This window comes from Physella acuta, unplaced genomic scaffold (genome assembly GCF_028476545.2).
Source record: "Physella acuta isolate Inbredline_101_S28 unplaced genomic scaffold, ASM2847654v3 ptg000648l, whole genome shotgun sequence".
Classification (NCBI taxonomy): Eukaryota; Metazoa; Mollusca; class Gastropoda; family Physidae; genus Physella; species Physella acuta.
Genome location: NW_026732167.1, coordinates 347,032 through 355,196, shown reverse-complemented (window position 1 = coordinate 355,196; position 8,165 = coordinate 347,032). Strand labels below are relative to the sequence as shown.

The window sequence follows — 8,165 nt, the reverse complement described above, 5'->3', positions numbered from 1 at the left end:
GCCAAAGCCTTAAATCTGAAACCTGAACCGTAACATTTAGTTTAATATAAACGTAACCTGAAATTAAACCCTTACACTAACTCAAAACTAAACCACTTCAGTTTAACTAACGCACCATAAGGCTATAATTTACCCTGATGGGGAAAAAAAGCATTTAATTTTTAATTACGCGCTGACGGAACCTATCAAAGTGTTGACCTTTTAAAATTAGACACGCTGCAAAGACGTGATATGGGATTTCGGTATCAGGAATAATTGTGAACATCATCTGCAGATGACGTTACGTGCGTAATTGTCTTTAAGTTCATGATTCACTGTCCGCCATCTTTTCTTGTCAACGTGGCGCGTATCTCATAGGTGAGGGAAACCATTTTGAATTCTCCACAGCAAGTGTGTGTATTAAATAGTAAAGAGTAAAAATGATCGTTAGAACCTGAGAAAAAATAATTTATTAGGTAAGTGAACTTGTTTCGTTAATCTAAAGAAAAATTAAGCCGGTTTTGCTGTATATCAAAAGGAATAATATTTAAGGCTAAGCAGACCCCACTATTTATAAGCTTGTTCGAATAGGTTTAGTACTTTAAAATATGAGTGAGGATCGCCCTTAGTGTCTAGTCAATTGTGATTTCGGTATGCTGTACTGCTAGATTAAGATCGGCGTGTTATTGTTCGATTATTGAACAGGTTAATTTTTATGTTAGAACTAAAATTCTTTAAAGCTGGATTATAATGTGTCTGGAGAATTAAAAAATAATTAGACTAATGTATGAACAACTTAAATTTTGGGTTAGCATTCAGATACTGGTTAGGTATCGGTTGGCTTTAATGGGTGCTAGAATTTAAAACGTATCTAATTTTGTTTTTTACAGCTTACGCATGATTGGTCATGAGCTTGCGAAAATATCTATTATCGCATTAATAAATAGTTCTGTTTAGTGTATTGCATTAATATTTCAGAACACTTAATTGACTTGAAAATTGGCCTCATACCTAGCGTCGTCGTCTATTGACTTGTAATGTAGGATAAAACTATTTCCTTTCCCTATTTAAGCACTTATTAAAACACTGAAAATCATTTGTTTATTTTATATAAAATATTTTAAAATAGGACCAGTGCACCAAGTTTAAGCTGGTACTGATGTTTTTTTCTCTACTGACGAGTTTCTGGTTGGTGCATGGCGGAGACTCTCTACAAATGACGAACCTGGACAACGGCACTTTTCAACAGCAAACAAAACGAAGCTCATCGCAGGTCATTACTTTAATGTGCATATACAGATTTCTTTAATCATCTTACATGTTTTTATTACGCTTTTTTTCGTACATTGTGGTTAAATACCGCACATGAAGATTTCACATGTTTCAATTATCATTTTAAAAATATTTTAAATCAATTTCCAATTAATTTTACTGCAATGTAAAGGTATGTAACGTGCAGAGACGTAGCTAGAGGGGGGGGCCACCCCGAGCGCAGACCCTAGTGGGTAGCCAAATGGGGTTGGAAAAAAATGTAAAAGCTGATTTTATGCTGCAGTTTTAAATTATAAATAGTTGAGAAATGTAACGGCTACAAGCCTTTACACATTAATTTTACTGTTTTCTACCTTGATTGTCTAACTGTAAAATATATAACCCTTAAGAAAAAGAGACCTAGCTGGGGAGGGGCGCATTTTTGCGACTAAAATCAGAAGAATTTACTTTAGATTGGTGAGTTGATAAACATTAGCACATAGAAAATAATAGTATTAAAGCGTATTGTACGATTGTTTAACCGTAAAAAAGGTAATGACTTTTAACAAGATGCTGCAGGGATTTACATTGGATTGGTGAGTCGATATTCTTTATCAAAGAAAAGAAACTAATAGTACTAAAACGCATAGTATGATTGTTTATCATTTTTAAAAAAAAGTTAGTTATGTTAAATTCCGCTCTACCAAATTTGTCCAATATGGTGTGGGGGTGGGGCGCTTTATCGCGAACAAAAATCTCAAGTACTTGTACTGGATTGGTGATAAGATACCACTTTTAACACTTAAAAAAGAAAACAATTGTATTCTAGCGTATTGTGTAACATTAAAATAAGAAATAAACCGGGAGTGATCTCCCCTAAACTTTCTCGAATATTCTTATATAAAACAACAGGGGATGGCAACTCGGGATATAGACATGATATTTTTAATCCTTTTTTACAAACTTTTATTTAACACACTTCCTTGTCAGTCTGTCTAGATCGAAACGCAGAAGCGAAAGTGCAGGCACTTTTACTTGACAGATACGGTTCGTAGTTGGTAAATGGGTCAAGACTTGAAGACAATGCATCATGACATTCAATTTGACTTAATTGGTCGCCTGATTAATTTTTTATTAATTAGTTGGCAGTTCTATCCAACTACTCCACACGTGTCATCACATTCAATAACACGTCATCACGCTCAATAGGCGCGCAATGGTTTTTAGTCATGAAACTCTATTGTAAATAAAACTTGTAAAGTACTGGAAAAAAATACTAAGCATTCAAGCAGTGGGGTAGCCAGGGTCGTCTCATGGAAGGTTCAAATTTTTCCATCAATATATATATATATATATATATATATATATATATATATATATATATATATATATATATATATATATATATATATATATATATATATATATATATATATATATATACACTAGCTAGCTGTATGTCACTGCTTTGCTATGATGTTAAATAAATTGAAAGTTGTACTCTGAAGAAATAAGAAACAAAACACCATCTAGGCCTACAAAACAAAAAAATGTATCACTCAAAAACAAAAACAAAAATACACACAATACAACCAAACACAATGAACGCAACACAATCTGTTTTGTAGTCCTTTCAAAAAAATTCACATAATTATTTCTGGAATATTAATTAATAAGACAATCGAACTAGGGGAAATAATCACTCTCTTAATATAGAAATGTATATGTCTACACATTTAATGGTAAATGTTAAATCAGATCAATAATTATTTTAGTATGTAATATATGAGCTTAATACTATTTGTATTTACAAAAAATATGTTGTCTGCAATTAGAATAAATATATTGTCATCATAAATGCTAAAATATTATACCATAATGAAACTTTTTAAATCAGAGTTGGTATAAAACAACGCTTTTCAATCAAGCAGAAAAAAATAAATTTAATAGTTGGAATATCTATATATATATATTTCTCTTCATGGGGACCATGCGAGACACCACGTATACGCACGCCGTTACACACCCGCTCTCTAGGCATATAGCTATCACCTCACCCCCACCAGTCTGGTGAGCTGTGGTTAACACTAAATGTTTACTATCGTAGAGCCAGGTGGCTATTAGGTGCAGATATAATTTAGTTTTTAAACGATTTGGAACTTAGGAAGGTAAAAACAAGTTCTGTTTGATCTTTTCATTGTCGTCTGTAAACTGTCGTCACGGAGGGCTTCTTTCAAGGAGGGGGAGAAAAAAAAGAGGGTGGAGATAATTATCCTTCACGAGCTACTGATAGTGTTTTGAAGCAAAATATTTTCAGTCGCAACATTGGTATTGTCGAATTCACAAATTAGGAATTACTGAAAAATAGACAGTAAAAATAGTAAATAGCGGCGTATACTACGTCGCGGGTCAGCTCGTATATATAATTCTCTTTATTGGGACCATGCAAACACCAAGATATAAGCTCAACAGACCATATCACTACCACCCTCAATCCGACAAGTCTGGTGAGCTGTTTACAATCGTAGTGACGGCTATTAGGGGCAGATAATTTAGTTTTTAAACAAATTGAAATTAAGGGGAGATAATAAAATGTTCTGATTGCTCTTTTTATTGTCGCCTTTAAACTGTCGTCCCAGACGGCTGCTTTCACGGAGGCGGGGTGGGGGGGGGGGGGGGAAGAGTGGACTGGAATGTGAGGGTGAGGATAATCGTCCTTTCTTAGCTACTGATAGAGTTTTAAAGCAAAATATTTTCAGTCACAGCATTGGTAGTGTCGAATTCACAAATTATAAATTACTGAAAAATAGGAATTAAACTAAAAAGCGGCAAATGCTACATCGCGGGTCAGCTCGTTCTAAATAATAGCCTACATCAGGAATGGCCAATTGTTTTTGCTCGAGGGCCACTTTGTGGTAGCGGATTTTAGCGGAGGGTCGCACCTTTTGAAGTTGACCTGCTGTCTGTCAAAGTGGACCTGCTGTCACTTTACCCAAGCTTTACCACCTCCCACTGTTGTGGTAGATTACATCTTAATTATCTACCCCCCCCCCCCCATATCCCAAAGAATTGATTTGAATTATCATTGGTTGAGTGCCTTTGCTCTAATTATGTTAACCACGCTTACAACAGATTTTGTCATATATAGTTGTTTTGTGGTGTCGTTTCAGATTGTACTCATTAAATACGGCAATCATTTCATGACACAGTAAACATTCTGCTTTCGTGCCTGTATTACCAAAGAAATATGTGTGTGTCCATTCTTCAATATAAAAAACAAGGAATTCATCACCAATTTTTCACTTTTTCGGAGGGTTCATGGTTTCACTTAATTTGGTCGCGGACATGAAGCAAATCGCAGTTCAAGACGGACGGGGTCTTCTGTGTGTCTGGCGGGCCACAAAAACTCTGTGGCGGGCCGCATGTGGCCCGCGGGTCGCACTTTGCCCTCCCCTGGCCTAAATGTAACTAAATTATAAGTCTTGCAATGCATATCATACATTTTTACTTTCTCGTATATACGAAGTATAGAAAAGTATTGTAATCGTGCAAAAAAAATCGACGTTTTACATCTCACTGATACGGAAAAACACAATTTTGCAATCTTGTCCGTATGTCTGTGTGTCTGTCTGTGTGTCTGTCTGACTGTGTGTCTGTGTGTGTAAACACGATAACTTGAGTACCGTTACAGCTAGGTTGATGAAATTTCATATATAAGTATTTTATCAAAATCGTAGATCCGTATCAACTTTTGAGCGATTTTCGATAACCGGAAGTGGTACTTTTTCTACTTTGAATTTTTCAAAAGCCTATAACTTGAGTACTATTTCAGATAGATAAATGAAATTTTAGATAAATGAAATTTTACATGTAAGTAAAATACCTAATTCTCTACCTTCGTTCAAATTTTGAGCAATTTCCATTGACAGGAAGTAGTAATTTACGCTACTTCCGATTTATCAAAAAACTAATGTAAATTTTTAAAGTACTAATAATATTGCGCACTATTATGCACTTTTTTATTTGGAGTTCACTTGGTGTGCAATTCTTTTGTCTACGAGATTTTATTCTATTTTTTAAATTTTAAATATTTAAAATGGATTAAAAATCATGTCTATAGCCCAAGTTCCCATCCCCTGTTGTTTTATATAAGAATATTCGAGAAAGTTTAGACGAGATCACTCCCGGTTTATTTTTTTTAACATAATGATAAGGTATGGGTTAGATGACTGTATTGCTCACGCACCTCTTTACAGGTAATTGCAAAAATAATATTCACAGAGTTTTCCTTGTTTCAAAAGCTATGATTCTGGCGGTATGGTACTTTTGTACCTCATTACGCGTTTTCGGGGTGTGTGTGTTTGGGGGGGGGGGGGGGTCATCATCATTCACCACTGTCCGGTCACTTTAGTTCTATTATCTTACCCAGCGTATACCTAGGTGTGACATTAATGTCGCTCTACACAATTACGGCCTGTCCAGCTCTGGCGGTGAGGTGGAGGGGGGGGGGATAACCAACTCAGAGTAAATTTTAGTTTTTGGGTGACTATTCTAAGCATTCATATGTAAGCGGCTGGTGAATTATTTAATTATTATTGAGGATTGTTGTGGTTTTTAGTTAAGTAGTTCGCTGTTATGGCGCTGATATGATTATGATTTTAAAATGGTTTATAGTTGATTTGTCTTGTTTATATAATGATGTTATTATTTATGCAAACTTTGTTTTGGTGTCTGGTTACACTTTGTTTTATGTCTTGAGTGTTAGTTATTGTTGTATTAGGGACTATTTTCTTGAGCGTAGTATTGGTTTTTAGTTCGTGAATGTTGTGTGTGGACAGGGAGGGACATTCTGTGTGAATGTCGAGGCCTGTGTGTTGAAGTGTTTCTGTGTCGTATTTCTGTGCTGTTTGGACTGTGTCTGAATGTGGGTGTTTTGTTTTGTTGAGTTTTGTTTTGTATGTTTTAAGTGTTTTGTTTTGTCTGGTTTTTTTAAATTTAGATCTAAATCTATATCTTTTCATCAAATTTTGGTTCTACATTTTTGTAAAATAAATTTTATTAAATTGTTAAAGTTTTTTATTTTATTTTAGCAGGTTCTTATCTAGTCTAAGGTTAAGATTAAACCATCGTGGGTAGATAGTATTATTAAATATCCCCACCCCCTATCAGGGCTTAGTGTAAGCATATTCATATACAATTATACTTAAATACTGATTCAGAAATATATTTAAGTAAGTAACATGGTATTATGACAATAAACATTTTTATATACATTCAAAGTCTTTCCTTCGACAGAGTGATATATGTTCAGTTGCAATTTTTAAATATGTGTATAAATAAATAAATCAATGTCCACAGTATAGCACCCCTTACACTAATGAGATTAGACATCCAATGGTTGATGGTAAAGAAATTCACATCGAAGGAGCTGTTGGTAGAAAGGGCCGCAGGTTATAACGGCTATTTTAAAAAGGAATGTACATATTATTTAGCAAAAATAAAAATTTGAATTCTAAATGAAATTGTCATGTCTAAGTAGGCTAGATTACAAAACGGTTTACGTTAATTGCCTTAAGTAACAAGCTATTAATTACTCGGTATCTAGGCAGATAGTTAAACTTTGTAAGATTTTTCAAACATGTATAATCCTCTTAATTGCCTAAAAGTCAAAAAAAAAGTTAACCAAATCTCTATCTAGATTGATTATTGAACTGTGTGAAAAACAAAACTGTCTTGTGGACATCGAATTTCACGCCGATATTCGATTTAATACTAGGACACTCGTCATGAATTATAAGAGAAACTTACAATTTGGACAAGCAACTATTAGAGAGGGAATACCATTGACATCTGAAGGTCCAATTCAAATAAAAATAGTAATAAACCCCCAAGAATTCAAGGTGATGTCAAAGTGTGCACTTTGTGATTTGGATTTATAAATTTAACTTTAGTTATTTTTTTTTCGAGTCTAAAATTAAGATTATACTACGTAAATGATTTTTTTTTAAAATTATAATTCACTAGATATATCTCAACAACTTACCGTATACTTTTACAACTGTGGTTAGATGGACAAAGTTAAAGTATATGAGGATTCGTGGGACGCCTCAAATTAATTGGATCTTGTATTCAGTAAGAGATGAAATTAGTTAATTTAAGTATTCAAACATAATAACAATAAACGTTTATATATGCATTTCAAAATATTACTCAAACATACACACACACACACACACACTATATATATATATATATATATATATATATATATATATATATATATATATATATATATATATATATATGGTGACAGGGCAAATGATCTCAGGAAAAATTATCTCTGACAAAACATCTCAAACAAAATAGCTCAAGCACAAATTATCTCAAGGACAAATAATTTCACGGACAAAAGATACCAGGACAAAATATATTAGGACAAATGATACCATGGACAATAGATCTCATATTAATTATATCAGAGTAAATATCTCACAGTAAAATTTTAATAGTGTATTGGATGATTTTAGATAATCTGAACATTACGATTGTAGATATACAGACAAACAGACATACACACACACATATATTGCTTTAATATATATATATATATATATATATATATATATATATATATATATATATATATATATATATATATATATATATATATATATATTCATTAATATTTTGTCATTTATATATATATATATATATATATATATATATATATATATATATATATATATATATGTATATATATATATATATGTATATATATATATATATATATATATATATATATATATATATATATATATATATATATATATATATATATATATATATATATATAAACATTACTGAAAAAATCTGTTTCAGTACAACCAACCAGTAAGTAAGAATATATTTAATATACAGAAAAAAAATTAATTATT

At 32.4% G+C, this 8,165-nt stretch overlaps 1 long non-coding RNA gene across 1 annotated transcript; it reads left to right on the top strand.

Annotated features, from left to right (window-relative positions):
• Window positions 1-365: 365 nt before the first annotated feature.
• Window positions 366-8,119, top strand: LOC131948536 (uncharacterized). The gene is made up of 5 exons (XR_009388018.1): window positions 366-455; window positions 1,109-1,252; window positions 6,589-7,130; window positions 7,255-7,362; window positions 8,110-8,119. It is a non-coding gene; the product is annotated as an uncharacterized LOC131948536 (long non-coding RNA).
• Window positions 8,120-8,165: the final 46 nt, after the last annotated feature.